Source organism: Giraffa tippelskirchi, chromosome 8 (genome assembly GCF_054371585.1).
Source record: "Giraffa tippelskirchi isolate mGirTip1 chromosome 8, T2T-mGirTip1v1.2.pri, whole genome shotgun sequence".
Taxonomy (NCBI): domain Eukaryota; kingdom Metazoa; phylum Chordata; class Mammalia; order Artiodactyla; family Giraffidae; genus Giraffa; species Giraffa tippelskirchi.
Window position 1 is genome coordinate 24,707,905 of NC_137282.1, and position 19,931 is coordinate 24,727,835.

At 41.4% G+C, this 19,931-nt stretch overlaps 1 protein-coding gene and 1 long non-coding RNA gene across 22 annotated transcripts in view; one reads left to right on the forward strand and one right to left on the reverse strand.

Moving 5' to 3' along the window:
- Positions 1 to 19,931, reverse strand: part of MTUS1 (microtubule associated scaffold protein 1) — a 221,514-nt gene that overhangs the window by 136,322 nt on the left and 65,261 nt on the right. The window lies entirely within an intron of this gene.
- Positions 1,565 to 18,534, forward strand: LOC145518083 (uncharacterized). Its single transcript, XR_014062585.1, has 7 exons — positions 1,565 to 1,794; positions 3,117 to 3,265; positions 4,779 to 5,130; positions 15,607 to 15,806; positions 17,281 to 17,332; positions 17,561 to 17,688; positions 18,351 to 18,534. It is a non-coding gene; the product is annotated as an uncharacterized LOC145518083 (long non-coding RNA).

The window sequence follows — 19,931 nt, forward strand, 5'->3', positions numbered from 1 at the left end:
GAAGGGGACAACAGAGGACGAGATGGTTGGATGGCATCACCGACTCAATGGGTATGAGTTTGAACAATCACAAGGAGATGGTGAAGAACTGGGGAGCCTGGAGTGCTGCAGTCCTTGGGGTCACACAGAGTAGGACGTGACTTAGCCATTGAACAACAAATAGACACATTCAGAGACAATGTGGGAATGTGGATGGGCTTGGGTGAACTGGAATCCATGTGGGATTTCAGAAGTTTTGAGAATCACAACACCAGCCCCCCAACACACATATACACTCCAATGTGTTTCCACCTCCTCCTTGATTAGATAATTAAATACTAGGAGTAAATCCTCCCTAAGACTCAGGTTTCTTATATTTAAGTAAATCCAGAAAAGAGGCATAAGCAATAAGCTGTTAGCAGCACAAACATGAAAATGTCTACTTAAAAGAGAGGGTAAGGCGTGTCCTAGGTGGGGGCTTTCCTAGTGCAGAACGGTGACCTTCAGAAACACTAAAAACCATTTTAGAAACTACAGCTCAGATAAACTTTCCCTGTATTACTATTTCAGGGTTAGGCGATTGGGTTGTTTTGAAAATGTGGTAGTTTGGGAAGGGGGAAAAGAGATAAGATGGTACCGGGGTCACTCGTGTGCCCTTCACACTCTGGCTGCTGAACTAACAACTTGGCAGTAATGACAGCCCTTCCTATGAAGAACCCAGACTGTGTTTTCTGGAAGAACATGAAGTCCATCTAGATTCTGAGACTACTTTAGCCCAACAGAACCTGAGTAAGATACTGGTGTGCTAAGTTCCTCCAGTAATGTCTGACTCTTTACGACCCCATGGACTGTAGCCTGCCAGGCTCCTCTGTTCATGGGATTCTCCAGGAAAGAATATTAGAGTGGGTTGCCATGCCCTCCTCCAGGGGATCTTCCTGACCCAGGGATTGAACCCATGTTTCCTGCATTGGCAGGCGGGTTCTTGACCACTAGCGCCACCTCGGAAGCCCCAGATACTGGTAAGGATGTTTACTGAAACTGAGTCCTGGTCTTTTAACTCAAAGTCTCCAGAAAGTAAGCTCCAGAAGGACAGGATTTCTTCTCCCTTGGTTCTGGTTTATTCACCAAAATATCCCCAACACTTGGAAGAGTACACCGAGTGGATTTTCAAAAAACAAACTGTTGAGTTAATGAATATATGAAAGGGCCAAGAGAATTTGACTTTGAACTTTCACTTCTATAACATATTTGGACTTTAACTTGCAAAGTTAGGCAATTCTACAATTAACTTTCCCCTAGAATCATGACAGTGGTAGAGGTTTATAATCAAATTTAGGCATCATCACTATATTATTGGCAGCCTTCCCAGATGGCCCAATGGTAAATAATCTGCCTGCAATGTAGGAGACACAAGTGATGTGGGTTCGATCTCTGGGTCAGGAAGATCCCATGGAGGAGGGCATGACAACCCACTCCAGTATTCCTGCTTGAGAAATCCCATGGACAGGGGAGCCTAGTGGGCTATAGTCCATGAGGTCACAAAGAGTCAGACATGACTAAGCGTGCACACACACACACACACAATGTTATTGGCAAGTTAACTTTGTCATGGGAACTCACTGTACTTTGTGGGACAACATGGCTTTATACCATCTGAGATTAAAAAGAGGAAAGTAAAATTAAGCCCCAGGTACAGAGTGGCCAGAGTCGATGTAATTAATGCACCCATCAGAGCCTCCAAACTCTCAGCTGCCCAGATATGATAGAAAAGTTCCCAAAGGGAGAGAGGTTTCACTGGGGAGCAGCCCCTTAAAGGTATGAGGAAGGCCCTGGTTAACCGTGGGTTCGATTCTAAGTACAATGTGTGAAGAGACTCAGAAGCAGGGAGGCTGGAGGAGAATCTGTTCCCTTCACATGGGAGCTCAGTCCATCCTAGGTGTCAATCTGACCTTTACCTTCATCCTGCCCTGAGGATGGACAGTACTATACCTGCCTAGAGAAATGAGGACAGCAGACAGGGCAGGCTTGGCTGAGCTCTGCTCACTGTCTTCTGGGAATGAGCTGGCCTATGGGGAGCACAGGACCCCCTACTCCAGGACAGCCCTACGGAGACGAGGAGAACCGAATTCTGGGGTGGGCTGTGAGGAGCCCTCTTCAGGTTTCCCTGATGGCTCAGATGGTAAAGAATCTGCCTGCAATGTGGGAGACCCAGGTTCAATCCATAGGTCGGGAAGATACCCTGGAGAAGGGAATGGCAACCCATTCCAGTATTCTTGCCTGGAGAATTCCATGGACAGAGGAGCCTGGCAGGCTACAGTACATGGGGTCACAGAGTCGGACACGACTGAGTGACTTTCACTCACTTATCTCATGTGAGAACTTGGCCTCCCGATAGACTTTAACAAGGGTGATTTGATAGTTTAAAGGCCAGTTGACCTTACTGTGCCATACTTCTCCATTGGTCCGGAATGAAGATCAAGAATAGAGGTGTTCCTTATTGGACAATTCAGTGCATTGTTACCTAGTTTTTCTTTTAGTTCCTAGCTTAAATCTGTGACTTCTACAAGGTCCACTTTTTAAAACAGTGGTACAATATGCACAAAATTTTTCATTCTTAATTGTACAGTTATATAGCATTATGTGGGCTTTCCCAGTGGCTCAGTGGTAAAGAACCCGCCAGTCACTGCAGCAGATGTGAGGGATGTGAGTTCGATCCCTGGGTTGGGAAGATCCCCTGGAGAAGGAAATGGCAACCCACTCCTGTATTCTTGCCTGGAGAATCCCATGGACAGAGGAGCCTGGCGGGCTACATGGACACACAGCATTAAGTATACTCACAACACTGTGCAACCGTCACCACCACCCCGCTCCAGAATATTTTCATCTTTCCCAACTGAGACTCTGTGCCCATTAAACACTCACTCCCCATTCTCCTCTCCCCACACCACCCACCACTGGTGACCAGCGTTCTACTGTCTATGAATCTGACTACTCTAGGTTCCTTATAGAAGGGGAATCACACTATACTTGTCATTTTGTGACTGGTTTGAGTCACTGTTGCAGGATGTGTCCAAATTTCCTTTTCTAAGGCTGAATAATATACCAGTGTACTTATAAGCCACATTTTATTTTTCCAGGTATCCAAGGATGGACACTTGGGTTGCTTCCACCCTTTGACCACTGTTGACAATATTGCCGTGAACATGGCATATAGATGATCTCTTCCTTTGAGACCCTGTCTGCAGTTCTGTTGGGTATATACCAAGTGGAATTTCTGGCTCACATGGTAATCCTACGTTTAATTTTTTGAGGAATCAGAACTGTTTTCCACAACATCTGTACCATTTTTCATTCTCCCCAGCCACGCAGAGTTCCAATTTACTTACATTTTCACCAAAACTTATTCCTTTGTTCTTTTTATTTTTTTAAGATTTAACGGCCATCCTATTAGGTATGAAGTGATATATCATCATGGCTCTGAACTGTATTTGCCTAATGACTCATGATGTGGAGCATCTTTTCACATGCATACTGACCATTTGTTTATTTTCTTTAGAGAAATGTCTATTCAAGTCCTTTGCCCATTTTTCAATTGGTCTTTTTGATATTACAGTTGTTTAGCCCACTCTTTAAGATCACATGCTTTAGGAAAATATTTTCCTTTTCTCTGGGAAGCTTGATTGACTTAGTCTGTTGGAGCAGGCCCAACATCAACTCCTGTTATTAAACTGCTGTTACAGGTTGTATTGCATGTCTCAAAAAGAGACTTATGAATGGGCATTATTTGGAAATAGGGTCTTTATGAATGCAATCAAGTTAAGATTAAAGTTTTTAGTGTGGGACCTAATTCAACATCAGACTAGTGTCCGTATAAGAGAAGGAGCATGCAAAGAGAGAGAAATGCCATATAAAGGCACAGAGACACAGGGGGAAGATGGCCACATGAAGATGGAGGCAGAGACTATAGACTTACATAGACAAGCTTGTGAGCAAGCGAGGTTACCCAGAGCTAGAAGAGACAAGGAAGCATCCTCCCCCAAAAGCTTCAGATGGGCAGGTCCTGCTGACACCTTGACTTTGAATTCCTGGCCTTCAGAACTCTGAGAATAGGTTTCTATTAATTTAAGCCAACCAGTTTGTGTCGCTTTGTTACAAACTAGTACAACTCTGTTCTAGAAAAACAGTGCATCACTTAAGTCCTTTTACAGGTTGGTTGTATGGAATTCAGAACACAGTTTCCATTATTTTAAACAACACACACACACACACACACACACACACACACACACACACACACACACACACACACACAAACACACACAAATGATGATTGGGTTCCCAGGTAGCGTAGGGATGACATTTTAACCCTTCCTGGAGCATAAGTATTGCTCAATAGTACTGCTATTTCTCCCAGAATTATGAGAAATTCAGCGAGCATTGCACATAGGGCCCTAAGTCGTGTCCGACTCTTTGCAACCCCATGGACTGTAGCCCACCAGGCTCCATTGTCCATGGGATTCTCCAGGCAAGAATACTAGCTGCTGCTGCTGCTGCTGCTAAGTCGCTTCAGTCGTGTCCGACTCTGTGCGACCCCATAGACGGCAGCCCACCGGGCTCCGCCATCCCTGGGATTCTCCAGGCAAGAATACTGGAGTGGGTTGCCATTTCCTTCTCCAGCGCATAAAAGGGAAAAGTGAAAGTGAAGTCGCTCAGTCGTTTCCGACTCTTAGCGACCCCATGGACTGTGGCCTACCAGGCTCCTCCATCCATGGGATTTTCCTTGTTATTCCCTTCTCCAGGGGATCTTCCCAACACAGGGATCAAGCCATCTGAGCCACCAGGGAAGCCCATGCCAGCAACACAAATCCTCTGCCATAGCCACAGCCTCCAGATAAGTAAACCTTTTCTCTCTAATGGGCAAAATAATGACTCTTCACCCATCCACTCAAAGTGCTCCCTGTTGCCCAGATGGTGACAAGGCCTCTATCCTTGCTGCCTCCACTCCACACACACCTGCACCCCAGGTGCACAGCCAGTGACAAGAAAGATTATAGTTCCTCCAGATGTTTCTCTCCCTGCTTGTAAAGGCAGCAGAAGTTTAAATTGTCCTTCACTTCAAGGATGAGTAGCAGTGAAAAGAAATGATTTGAGGTAAAGATCTTGGTTTTAACCTAACACTATCTCTACCTTTGGGAAAGTTAACCCACGTAGCAACTAACAATTCAACTAACAATTCCAGCAACAGTGGAAAGAGATTTGCCTTTTTTATTATAAATACGATGGTTAATAGCTCCGTTTAGAATTTCAATGCATACAAATTTAACAATAAAAAAATCAAAAGAACAGACTCCTATTCAAGCTCAAAGCTTCAAAGTCTTTTCATCTGAAACTCACAAGCAGATATAAAAGCGTCAAATGCCAAAATTAACCTTGAGTATAATGGTAGCAAAAGCAATACACACACACCATCACACAAAAGTGACACAGAAAATTATGGTAAAAGTGCCAATGAACCAAGCAACGCTGCCAAGAACGTTTCATTGTGTAACTAAAAATGAACACAAGTAGTACCTCCCCCTGTTCTCCCTAAAATACAGTCATCCTTCCACATATGAAGACATGTGACTTTGATACAGCACATTTACTCTTTTCCTAGTCTGAAACCATTATAATCAATTTTTAAAATATTTGTTTACTTGCAACAAAAATAAGAGGAAAAAATAAGAATAACAAAAAATCCACTATTCTGTGACACTTTAATCACAAACCTCAATATCTGAGGGCAGAAACAACTTACTAGAGTATGGAGAAGTCAAACAAATTTCCAAAGAACGTACTGCAGGGTGCGAGGCAGACAGGCTCCAGAAACCCAGACTGACCCAGGAATTAGACACACAAACAACAGAAGGTGGGCAGGCGGTGCCCGTGATAGGTAGACTATCTGTGATTCTCTGTTGTTCAATCACTAAGTTGTGTCTGACTCTCTGTGACCCCATGGACCACAGTACACCAGGCTTCCCTGTCCTTCACTATCTTCCAGAGTTTGCTCACATTCATGTCCACTGAGTCGGTGGTGCTATCTAACCATCTCATCCTCTGCCACCCCCTTTTCCTTTTGCTTTCAATCTTCCCCAGCATCAGGATCTTTTCCAATGAGTGAGCTATAAGGAATTATAATTCTCTGAAAGGATGCACTAAACACCTCCTCCACCCAGGTCCCCACCTCTACCCTGTACATTTAGACAACTGTCCCGACTCTGGCAACAGCCATGTCTTAGAAGAAACTGGTGAAACACCCCCATTTAGAGCTACCAGATCCAGAAGAGGGTGAGGATAAGGCATGGTGGGTGCAAACAGGGTAATTTAGTGAAATTTTTCCTATAAAATGGTAGGATTACCAATGCACTTCCTGTCCACAGCTCCATAAAAAGCTTATCATCGCCAGGCTTAAACAGCCCAGGCAAAGGATACGCTTGTTCTTTGCAAGAGAACAATGCTTGGAAAGAACAGAGAAAAAGACCTACAGATACTGACACCAAAGGTTTCATATTATCATGCCTCCCAGGGTAAACCCTACCCCAAGACAGTTTTCTGAGCTTTTTTAGATGATCAACCTTAAAAAGGAAGCCAAGCATCAACTCAATATTTGATGACATTCTGATATAAAAGAAAAACAAATAATAAAAAAAATTCTCAGAGGAAATTGAGGCCATGCTGGCAAGAGAAGAAAAATTAGAAAATCTGTAATTAATAGCGTGAAATATATATCCATGCTAAAACTGTGATTATTTTTAAAAATATAAGGATATAAGAAAGCTCAGAAATCAATGTGAAAGTCATAATGAAAAATTTCAGAAGATATAATCTAACAAATGTAAACTAACTCAGAAATTTTCACAAAAATGAAAAAGGATTTTTTTTTTAATTAAAGATTCATCCAAGTGATCCAGCATTCAACTCATAGTATTATAAGAGGGAAGAGAAAAATTTTGTAGTAAAATATAATCAAAGAAATAATACAAACTCTTCCTAGAGCTGATGAACTAAAGCCTCCAGATTGAAGAGGTGCATTGTTTGTTCTACACAATAAATGAACAAGATTTGATCACTGCATGTCACTGATGTTTCAGAAAAGTTAGATTTTAGTGACAAGTAGCAGCCACTATACGACTCTTATACGCAAACAGCAGTTCCAAGCACCATACATACTTCTTGTATAATCCACAAACAAGCTTTCAGAGGCATCAAGTACTATTATCCTCACTTCACACGTGAGGAAACAGAGGCACAGAGAGTTACATAACTTGCCGTAGTCCTGTAGTTAGAGGGAGGCAACCCTAGACAGTCTGGGGTCATGCCTGTGGTTTCACTCCTATGCTATAAAAAGGGCTTACGGAACACATTTGAGTCAGTTCTAATGAGGTGGATGAGCCTAGAGCCTGTGATACAGAGTGAAGTAAGTCAGAAACAGAAGGACAAATATCGTATATTGACACATATATATGGAGTCTAGAAAGATGGTTACCGATGACTCTAAGTGCAGGGCAGCAAAGGAGACACAAAGGAACAGAACAGACTTTTGGACTCTGTGGGAGAAGGAAAAGGTGGGATGATTCAAGAGAAGAGCATTGACGCACATACAATACCATGTGCAAAACAGCCAGTGGGAGTTTGATGTACGACCCAGGGCAACCAAATGGTGCTCTGGGACAACCTAGAGGGATGGGATGTGGAGGAAGGTGGGAAGGTACAGGATGGAGGGGGCAAATATATCCTATGGCTGATGCATATTGATGTATGGCAAAAACCATCACAATACTGTCAAGTAATTATTCTCCAGTTAAAATCAGTAAATAATTTAAGAAAAAAAAAAAAGGACTTACGGAAGACCAGGTATCAGAATAGCAGACTTTACCGTATTAATACTGAGAGCTAGAAGACAAATGAAGTGATATCTTCAAAGTTCTGAGAGAAATGTTCAAACAGGAATTCCAACACTACCAAGCCACGAATGCAACTTGAGTGTGGATAGAGGGGTCTTTAGGCAGACAAAGGCTCACACTTCTCTCTCCTACATGATTTCTCAGGAAATCTACAAGAGGCTGAATGCTGCCAATGTGAGGAATTAAACCAAAGAGGGGTATCATGGAGGAAACAGAAAGTCCAAGAGGAGAAAAAAGGAAGGACTCCCCAGAAAAGCCAGGTGGCGGCTGTGTCCTACACCTGGAGGGCAGCAGGGAGTCAGCGGTCCGACAAGGATGTCTGCGGGAAAAACAGAGATCAGCAGCTTTGGGAAGCTTGTACCAACTGAGAAACTGAACTGAGAGAAATGTGAGAGTGCTTTTGAAGGATGTGAGCTGTTTCTGCCAGATATTAAAACTAATAATAATAATAAATGGAAAAAAAACAGTTGTACAAAAAAAAAGAAACATCACCCACTTCCCTCTGGCTGGTCCACCACCACGTGGCCTTTCATTGTTGCCTCCACCATCATCACCTGTCTCTTTGCCAGCTGACGTGCCCTGTTGCCCCCTGCACAGCAGGGGACTTGGGCAAGGGTGCTAAAAGCAGGCAAGGGGTGCACAGAGACAAACCAACTGGCAGCCAGGCAGCCTCTGAGGAGAGACCAGGCAGGAAAGTCTCCCTGTCCTCTCTCCCCTCCACGATCAGAAACTTGTCACTCTACCTTCACAAATGATGGGAGGAAGAAGTGGGAAGAATACTCTTCCAGTATCCCCAACATGTCTGAGCCTTCAATATTGAGTTTTTTCTTTATAAAAAGGTACTTTGATTTTATAAAACAAACAAACAAAAGAAACATCATAGAATGCCAGTTGGATCACAGAGATACTGTTCATAGTCATAGTGACTTAAGAGATGAAAGGAAGCACAAGAAACAGTGAAGAGAGAAGAAACATGACTGTCTCTGAGGACAGAGGGGGCTGTTCCTTTACATAAGCCTCTGAGCACTACTTTTCTTCTTAAACTCTGAACATTTGATAAAAAGTTAAGAAATTTGCTGTTCAATTGTTTCCAACTCTTTGCGACCGCATGGACTGCAGCACGCCAGGCTTCCCTGTCCTTCACCATCTCCTGGAGCTTGCTCAAACTCATGTCCATTGAGTCAGTTATGCCATCCAACCATCTCATCCTCTGTTAGGTAAAAGAATTATTTTGAACCCTTTCTGTTTATCTTCTTTTCTTCTTCCATTAAGAAGCCTCTTATGAAACAAGGCTGCTGTCTTGGTTCCTTTTAAAACCCCCAACAGCTTGGCTTTTCTGAGGCTGAGCCTCAGGAGAAGCCAGTGAGATTACAGGCAGGACTCCAAGATGAAACTCAAACTTGAGCTGCAAGGGGCCTTTTCCTGAACCTAAAACTAGTGACTTCTTTGGCTGCTGCACTAGCTGTAAGCTCCCCTACAGTGGAGAAGAATCCATCTGCAAAGGCAGCGGACACGGGTCCGATCCTGGTCTGGGAAGATTTCACATACCGAAGGCAACTAAAGCCTGTGCACCACAACTCCTGAGCCCATGTGCTGTGATTACTGAGGCCCGAGTGCCTACAGCGCATGCTCTGCAACAAGAGAAGCCACCGCAACTAGAGTAGCCCCCACTTACCACATCGAGAGAGAGCCTGCACTCAGAAATGGAGACCCAGTGGAGTCAACTAAATAAATCAGTAAGTTTTTTTTTTTTTTTTAAAAGGCTGAGTCCCTCTTATAAAACACATTCTTGCATCAGTAACATTAAAATGTGAAAATATATGTCTCAGAAATTAATACCATAATTTATTAAACCAAAGTTCAACACTTCAAAGTCACTGACTCTCAGGGTTAGAAGAGACCTTAAAAATGACCTGCGAAATCTTAACACTAATCTGACATTTAAATCCTCTTAAGCTGTAATCATACCAGACCACCTGACCTGCCTCTTGAGAAAACTGTATGCAGGTCAGGAAGCAACAGTTAGAACTGGACATGGAACAACAGACTGGTTCCAAATAGGAAAAGGAGTACATCAAGGCTGTATATTGTCACCTTGCTTATTTAACTTATATGCAGAGTACATCATGAGAAACACTGGGCTGGACGAAGCACAAGCTGGAATCCAGATTGCCAGGAGAAATATCAATAACCTCAGATATGCAGATGACATCACCCTTATGGCAGATATCGAAGAAGAACTAAAGAGCCTCTTGATGAAAGTGAAAGAGGAAAGTGAAAAAGTTGGCTTAAAGCTCAACATTCAGAAAACTAAGATCATGGCATCTGGTCCCATCACTTCATGGCAAATAGATGGGGAAACAGTGGAAACAGTGGCTGACAAAATCACTGCAGATGGTGATTGCAGCAATGAAATTAAAAGACGCTTACTCCTTGGAAGGAAAACTATGACCAATCTAGACAGCATATTAAAAAGCAGAGACATTACTTTGCCAACAAAGGTCTATCTAGTCAAGGCCATAGTTTTTCCAGTAGTCATGTATGGATCTGAGAGCTGGACTATAAAGAAAGCTGAGTGCCAAAGAATTGATGCTTTTGAACTGTGGTGTTGGAGAAGACTCTTGAGAGTCCCTTGGACTGCAAGGAGATCCAACCAGTCCATCCTAAAGGAGATCAGTCCTGGGTGTTCATTGGAAGGACTGATGTTGAAGCTGAAACTCCAATACTTTGGCCACCTGATGCGAAGAGCTGACTCATTTGAAAAGACCCTGATGCTGGGAAAGATTGCGGTCAGGAGGAGAAGGGGATGACAGAGGATGAGATGGCTGGATGGCATCACCGACTTGATGGACATGGGTTTGGGTGGACTCCAGGAGTTGGTGATGGACAGGGAGGCCTGGCGTGCTGCGGTTCATGGGGTCTCAAAGAGTCGGACACGACTGAGCGACTGAACTGAACTGAAGCTGTAATCAACCAAATCTCTGCCCCTCCAGAGAATGTACAATGGTTCCTGGCAGTTCCTACTTCCCCTGTCTAAACACTCCCTGCCCAGACTCATAAAGTATACAATAGGATTTAGGATTCAAAGTCCAGCCGTAGCAGACAGAAAACCTCAAATAAATGGCAAAAGAGAAGTTTATTTCTGTCTCAGACAAAAGTCTGCACAGGTTGTCCAGGGTCACGAGACCCACCTGTTAGGGACCAGGGATCCACTCTTCTCACTTCTCTCCTGTGCATGACCTCAACCTACGGCCCCAGATGGTATTATCTGTGCTTCCTTGAATAGGACAAAAGGGTCCAGAGGCAACAAACATGAAAGCTAAGTCCAGATAACACAGCACACTGAAGCCAGTGGCCAAAACCTGACCATCCGGCCACACCTGCCCATAAGGCAGGCTGAGGCATGGACACCAATGCAGGGTACCTACACCTGGCTAAAAATCCTATAAACATAAAAGATGGGGAGAAGTGGAGAGTGACAGACAAACAGCCACCTCTGTCACATTTAATCACAGACCCAACGCTCTACTCCACAGAGTACTGCTCTTCACTACCAAGGGACTAGATCTGTATTTAGACCATCAGGTTTTCTAGAAACCAGGAGGTCTTAAACTCAGATCTTTTCTGAGAGTACCTTGCTAGACTCTGGGGAAAAGATCTCGTAGGGAAATCTTCCCTGTTATGACATGAAAGTGAAAGTGAAATTGCTCAGTCCTATCCAACTCTTTGCAACCCCATGGACTGTAGCCTATCAGGCTCCTCAGTCCATGGAATTTTTCAGGCAAGAGTACTGGAGTGGGTTGCCATTTCCTTCTCCAGGGGATCTTCCTGACCCAGGGATCGAACTCAGATCTCCCACACTGCAGGCAGACGCTTTACCGTCTGAGCCACCAGGGAAGCATCTATGTTACGACATAGATGTGATCGCTCTGACAACTAAGGAGGTAGGCTTGTAGACTCTAAGGAAAGCTTGTGGACCACTCTGAACTACCCTGATGTAACTGAAAATTTTAATTTGTTTTCTTAAAGATGGTCTATCAAGCTTACTTTCAGTCTGGGTCTGCTTTTCAGTGAATCAAACTCCTTGAATGGTCCACTTGAAGTGTGATTCATGGCAGCTGTACTTTTGGATCCTGGACTAAAATTTGTATGCAATCCAAAGTTGAAGACCACTAAAATCACAAGATGAATACAATTAGGGATATTATTTGAAATACGCCTTTCCTGTCTACCATGTGCTGGGCAGTTAGGTTCCGGGGCTGCTGTAGACTTGACTGTGGGTGTTTGTATGGGACATGAGATGTAACAACGAGATGAGTGCCTTCCTAGAGAAAAGATCAACAGACCAATACAACAGAAGAATGAACAGACCACAGCTGAGAGATCTGTTTGCCTAGTGAAGCTGGGGGAAAATATCAAGTATAAATGGAAAGACAAGCAATGCAGCAGAAGGAATCCAACTGGCACTAAAGTAGGAAGGGGCTGGAAAGACTGGGAAGACTACAACGCTCAAAGTGGCTGCAGATGGACAGGGTAAAGAACAGCCGCTGGGAATGTTCCAGTTTGACTTCTATTCTGGGAATGGTGCGAGTCTGCCAAAGCTGTTAAGAAGACACTAACACTTTGATTTGGCTGGAGAGGGGAAGGTGTCCCAGTGAGCAAAGAGCGACAGCAGGATATATTGGGAGGGACCTGAGCTAGCACAGCAGCGTAGAGATGAAAAGGAGACAACAAGCCAGATGAGGCTTAAAAAGGTTCACCTCTGTGCTTTCTGCAGCAGAGAGCCTGGCGCACAGTAAGCACCCAATCACGTGACTGCAGGCATACACATGAGTTTAAAAGACTACTTCATTTGTGTTAATATTTTTAAGATGGAAGCCACAGCCAATATATTGAAAAACTGCACAAATAAAACTGGGTAGATGCAAAAAAGATTTCAGCTTTCAGTATAAATTTTATAAGTATTTCATAATATTCTTTCTTTCTTTAAATAAACTAACATGAGTTTAGGATATTGATTCTGGGAGCACTAACTGCAAAAAGGCTTTTTAACCATTCCAAGCAACAAATAAACAAGAGATTCAACGAATGAATAAAAGATCTCAGTTAAAATGAATAAGGTATTGAGCACAGGAACATATTGCTTAAACACTCAAGGAAAATTAACTCATTTCTTTCTAAATCATCTCAACTTTAGAATTTTTAAGTGAAAATGCTACTCAACAGTAAAAGCTACCAGTGAAACTTTGTTTATGCCGTGGTAAAACAAAACTACTTTATTGCCATGATAAAACAAAACTACTTCAACAAAAATATATCACCTCATCCCCCATCCATGCCCAAAACCATATGACATTTGTATTTAAAATATCTTTAAGACTTTCTATTTCATTGATTAGAACATGTTTATAGGAAGGATCTATTAATAGTGTTCCCAAGTGTCCTAACAGAAGCTCCTCAAATAACCTCAGTAATAAGACTCTCAGCAGGTAACAGAGTAAACAGATGGCACTCAAAACTGACATAAAACACACCAGAAAAATAAAAGAAGTATCCCAAGGGGAAAAAAGAAACATTTTTACACTAATAAATAAAGATTAAACAATTAACTGATAGTCTGTTTGAGCCTCGTGGTTAAATAATTTTAAACCTATGGTCACATCTTAATGAGAACTGACATCTGAAAACAGACTATTCTATACTTATTACTACACAATACAGTTGGCCCTCCATATCTGTGGGATCTAAATCCATGGATTCAATCAACAGCAGATAAATATTGGGAAACAATTTCAGAAAGTTTCAAAAAAGCAAACCTCAAAGGTGCCACCCATTGGCAATTTTTTACATAGCATTAATATTCTATTTATATAACATTTACATGGTATTAATATTCTATTTACAGCTATTTACACAGTATTTACATTATTTTACACATTATAAGTAATCTAGAGATAATATGACATATATGCGAGCACGGGCATAGGTTACATGCAAATACTATCCCATTTTATATGAGGGACTGGAGCACCCACAGATTTCTGTGTCTTCAGGTCCTGGAACCCGTCCTCCACAGATATGGAAGGACCACGGCATAATTAGTCTTTTTTAGATAAGTCCACACTTGCAGGAAATCCAATGGACAGAGGAGCTGGTGGCTACAGCCCATGGGGTAGTAAAAGAGTTGGACACAACTTAGCAACTAAACAACAACACTTGCAAGAGGAGCAGAGAGAGTGAAGCCCTGGCTGATTAGGACAAGGACACCACCACTGGAGAAGAGTCTGCTAGAAGATGCAACAACCTCCTGAACTTCAAGAATTCAGATCTCTGGACTTTATTCCAAAAATGTACTTTTATTTCAAGACTTTCTGGCTGAAGAATTTCCTAAAACCTCAAACCAGCATGTGGAAGACCCCACACACTCACAGACTCTTAAAACCGCATTCCTGAAAGCTTAGTTAGAAATTCTCCTAAATAGAATGTTTTAATGTTTTCCTTTTACAAATATCTACGTTTCAGGACATTCTATATTCTTTAAACATATCAAACAGCATAAACAACCAAGCTATGTTTCCATAATTCTCTTATCTTGTTGCTAAGATAGCATGGAAGTCAAATGGCCAGGTTAAACATGCTCAGAGCATTTTAAATCATAAATATTTCAGTAATTCAAGCTTTCTTCCACACCTCCCTCCTTTCCTCCCATCCTCTTTGGTTCTCTCTCTCTCTCTCTCTCACACACACACACACACACACACACACACACACACACGGACTCAGAGTTATAACCAGAATCACAATGCACAGCTGACCAAATAACCAAGGATCTAGGCACTGCAGATGACAGAGTAACTAAAGTATATCCGGAATCATCTCCTACCATACACTTTGCTATTGTAGGTGTAAAAAAAACAAAACAAAACATAAAATGACCATGTTGTGACAATATAGAAAATTTACAATATATAAAATTATATGTTATATTAAAAAAAGGACTAGGTAACATGTGAACTCTGATGAGGCAATGTGTGAAATTTTTACTTAGCAACTTAAACACAAACCAGCATCACAGGGGCTGAACTCTTTTCCTCTCTAAGAAAGTGACCATTTTGATATGATCATTTGTTAATAATAATCTTTGGCTTTCACACATTCTAGAATTTACCCTGAAATAGCAGTATTTTAATAAGATAAATATCACAAATAGAAGGAGATGAAAAAGGATATCTGACTGAAAAGGCATTTTTTTAAAAGTACCACTTCTAAAACATAATTAACTCTAGCATTTTTGCTTAATTTAAATGCCCCAAATCAACCATATCAAGGTAACTTACCTATATTTCTCAGAAATCAAAATCAACAGCTATCAATATACAAAAGTGATGTCTCATTCAAGTTTAAAAAAAAACATACTTGGCTGCACCTTAGGGACTGTCTTCTTCATATCGCAATGCAGAAACTACAACCACACTGCAGGAAATGCACACCAGACCATACAATGAATCCTCTCAAGGGACCATAGTTATTCAAAGACCAGCTTGGCCCTGCAGCAGTAATACGGCTGGGTATAATGACTAATTTTTTTTTTCCAAAGTAAAGAATTTCCCTTGGACTCTGCCAACAAAACATCACAGATTTTTTTAAGCCTTACAGAGAGAAAACGTGTATGTTTCACTTACAGGAAAACTCAAAACAAAAACAAAGTGTTCTGTGAAGTAAGCAACTTCCTGGCCTATCCAGACCAGGTCTGAAACAGGAGTTACTTTCACTTGTCAGATTAAATCAGCATTCACCATTGCTGGGTGACTGCTTCTGGATTAAAGAAACCAGAATATTCCAGTGACTTGGAAACAAACAAACAACATATTTGAAGAAAAGATGGTAAGTAAGCATCTATATCAAAAGAGAAAACTCAGATTTAAGGTATAACCTTCATTAATTTACCTACAATTTCACTTCTCATTTCCTATACTAATAAATTCTTAGGCATTTCATATCCTTTAAACTTAAGGTGAATACTCAGAAATTTTCAACTTAACATTTGTGTCAGAGAAAGTTCTAGAAGGATAAGAACCATATCATTTCAAGAGTTTATCACCATCCCCTTAGGTTGGAGCAGGGATATGGAAGAGACTGCCACATTATACATTTGTGTTACACATTTCATTAAATATTTATAATTACTTTTGGAATCTTATTTAAATACCAAGATATTAAAGATACATCTATATTCCAATGGAATAAAATACATTCTTTACAAATTGTACTTCTTTGATCACCATTTATTTTTCATAAAAACTGAAATTAAAAGATTTGGAGGTCATTTATTCAGAATCTTTGGAGAAGGAAATGGCAACCCACTCCAGTATTCTTTTTTTTTTTTTTTTTAGATGTGGCTATGTTCCAACAGAACTTTATTGACCAAAACAGTTAGGGCTTATCAGTCATAGTTTGCCAATCCCCGCCTTAGATCAATGGCTCTATGCTGCTGCTGCTGCTAAGTCGCTTCAGTCGTGTCCAACTCTGTGCGACCCCATAGACGGCAGCTCACCAGGCTCTGCCGTCCCTGGGATTCTCCAGGCAAGAATACTGGAGTGGGTTGCCATTTCCTTCTCCAGTGCATGAAAGGGAAAAGTGAAAGTGAAGTCGCTCAGTCATGTCCGACTCTTAGCGACCCCATGGACTGTAGCCTACCAGGCTCCTCCGTCCATGGGATTTTCTAGGCAAGAGTACTGGAGTGGGGTGCCATTGCCTTCTCCACAGTATTCTTGTCTGGAAAATCCCATGGACAGAGGAGTCTGGTGGGCTACAGTCAATGGGGTAGTGATATTGATATATTAATATTAATGGCTAGAGATACTGGATATCTTTCCAAGTGCTGTTTGCTGTCTGTAGATCCTCTTTGGTGAAGTGTCTGTTCAATTTTTTTGTACATCTTTATATAGGTTTTTCGAGGGTTTGTTTTTTTTTTTTTGGAGAAGGAAATGGCAACCCACTCTAGTACTTTTGCCTGGAAAATCCCATGGACAGAGAAGCCTTCGCAAAGAGTCAGACACGACTGAGCGACTTCACTTACACTTTATTCAGAATCTTAGGTCCACATATCTGCTCTTCAAAACATGAATAACTAGTGTCAAAGCTGTTATATATCTTCCTCAACTTATGATGGAGTTACATGCTGATAGACCCAGTGGAAGTTGAAAACAGTGTAAGTTGAAAATGTATATGGTACACCTAACCTACCAAACATCACAGTTTACCTAGCTTACCTTAAACTGCTCAGAACACTTCCATTAGCCACAGTTGGACAAAACCATCTAACACAAAACTTATAATAATGTCCTATCTCATGTAGATGATTGAATACTGCACTGAAAGTGAAAAACAGAATGGTTGGGTACAGAAAGGTGAGTATATCGGTTGTTTACCCTCATGATCAAATGGTTGATGGTGCCTGACACTGCCCACCATCAGGAGAGAGGATCCTAGCTCAGGAAAAGCTCCAAATTCAAAATATGGCTTCTACTGAAAGCATTAACACTATTTTGCACCATCAAGTCGAACCACTGTAAGTCAAGGAACATTCGGACTTTACAGTCAATGTAGTCCCTAAATAAATGTCTTTCAAATTCCAGCAATAGAACCATTCAATTCAGTCACCTGAAACACATTCCAAGAAGTCTTGTAGCAGACAGTTTATTCATGAATCCAAAGACTACAACAGATGAACTTCTCTTGAAACAGACTACTCTTATGAACAAAGGTAATTTTACTATTCTCTTGTAAACAGGGCCCACTCATGGAAGAGGGGTTGATGAACACTAATGACTGGCTCAAGTGTCCAGGTTCACGGAATCCAAATCTGAAAACAAAAGTGTTGGTTGCTCAGTCATGTCTAACTCTATGCAACCCATGGACTGTAGCCCACCAGGATCCTCTGTCCATGAGATTCTCCAGACAAGAATACTGGAGTGGGTAGCCATTCCCTTCCCCAGGGAATCTTCCAGACCCATCAATTGAACCCATGGCTCCCTCAATGCAGGCAGATTCTTTACAATCTACTTATTCTGTATGTAAGGAAATTGTGGTCTAGAGAAAGTAAGTTATGGCTTTTAGTGCTTCTTTCAATTACATAACTTCAGGAGTCACCATTCACACATATTCTGTGGAAAAGAAACACGAACAGTAGAGTTACATTAAAGATGGTGGTAATGGTGCCCCGAGAATCATGCAAGTTAGCAGCTCTGATGACTTCCAAGTTCATACAGCTATTTAGAGACAGAACCAAGATTAAATACTCTTGCCTCCAGCCCCTTTGAGTCACCACCATATTGCCTCATAAAAGTATGATTTAATGGTACATTTAGAATGAAGCCCTATCCTAAATTTTTACCCTCTTTAACAGTATGCATTTAACCACCTTAGGTGAAATGGCACAAAGGACCACAAAGTAACCCTGCATTAAGATGATCAACCATAACTTCAAAGAAAAGAAACCAAGCCTGCAGAGACTAGATACAAGCTTAAAGAATACAACAATTTAAAAAAAAATTAAAGACTGTCTACCACAATGTAACGTATTAAATAAACAGTCTGTGTCTCAAAGCTACAATGGTAAATATTTCACTTGCATTATCCAAACCTGAGTCCCTATTGTTCTCAATCTCCCAGTGACTACACCAAAGAGGAGATAAATAAAGGGACTCTTACTTACTACAACTGTCAGGCACATCTGCTAAAACAAAATTATCTGGACCTGCTTCCTAGAACAAGAGGCCAGCTTCATCTTTTGATGTCATACCAAGGAAGCAGTTTGGCTACAATTGCCAATGCCAATTAAGATAAGAAAACCAGTACATTCAGTACTGGTCTCGAAACAGATTATGTTTTTCTACAAAGGGAAACTAGGCCAAAAACTAAACACTGTATGTTCAATCTTTTTTGTAATCCAGTATCACTCAATGATAAAGAAGATCTAGGCACTAAGTAGAAACAGTTCAGATTGTTTACTGAATAACCAAAGTAGTTCTTCCAGTTTCTGAAACTGCACAACTACCTGTGATACTTCACAAAGAAATAGAGGGAGAAGAGGTAGGGAGAAATAAAATGGACACAAGCCTATGAAAAAAGTAGCAGCTCAGCATAAAAAGGAACAAATCTGAGTCAGTTCTAATGAGGTGGATGAACCTAGAGCCTATTATACAGAGTGAAGTAAGTCAGAAAAAGAAAAACAAATATCATATATTCACACACACACACACACATATATATATGGAATCTAGAAAAATGGTACTAATTAACCTATTTGCAGGGTAGGAATGGAGACTTAGACAGAGAACAGACTTGTGGGCACACTAGGGGAAGGAGAGGGTGGGACAAATTGAGAGAATAGCATCGAAACGTATACACTATCATGTGTAAAATAGATAGCTAATGGGAAGTGTCGTATAACGCAGGGAGCTCAGCCTGGTGCTCTGTGATGACCTAGAGGGGTGGGATGGGGTGGGGGTGAGGAAGGGATGGGGGGTGGTTCAAGAGAGAGGGGACATGTGTATATGTATGGCTGATTCATGTTGATGGATGGCAGAAACCAACACAAAAGCAAATATCCTACAATTTAAAATAAATAATTTTTTTAAAAGTAGCAGCTTAGGAACTTGTTGAAGATTATATAAGAAAACTATTTAATCCATATTAAAGAATCAATCTACAAGAGATTAAACCTCCAAAGATACGTTCCTAAGAAAGAGAAACTATCTCCTAGAAACTAAAGCATCCTGTCAGGTTCCAAGGAGGTGTAACAAACATGTGCACAATATTCCCTCCTTTCCCCTACTTGATCTGAAAAGTTAGCTTAGGCTGATAACTATTTCTCTTCATTCTCTGAGACACCAGTAAGACTCCAGGAGAAATAAAGGTATATAGCTGTAGGGGAACAAAATTTGCCACCCTAAAATCTCTCTTTCGCATGAAGATTATTTCAAGCTGGAAACAATCAAGCCCAAA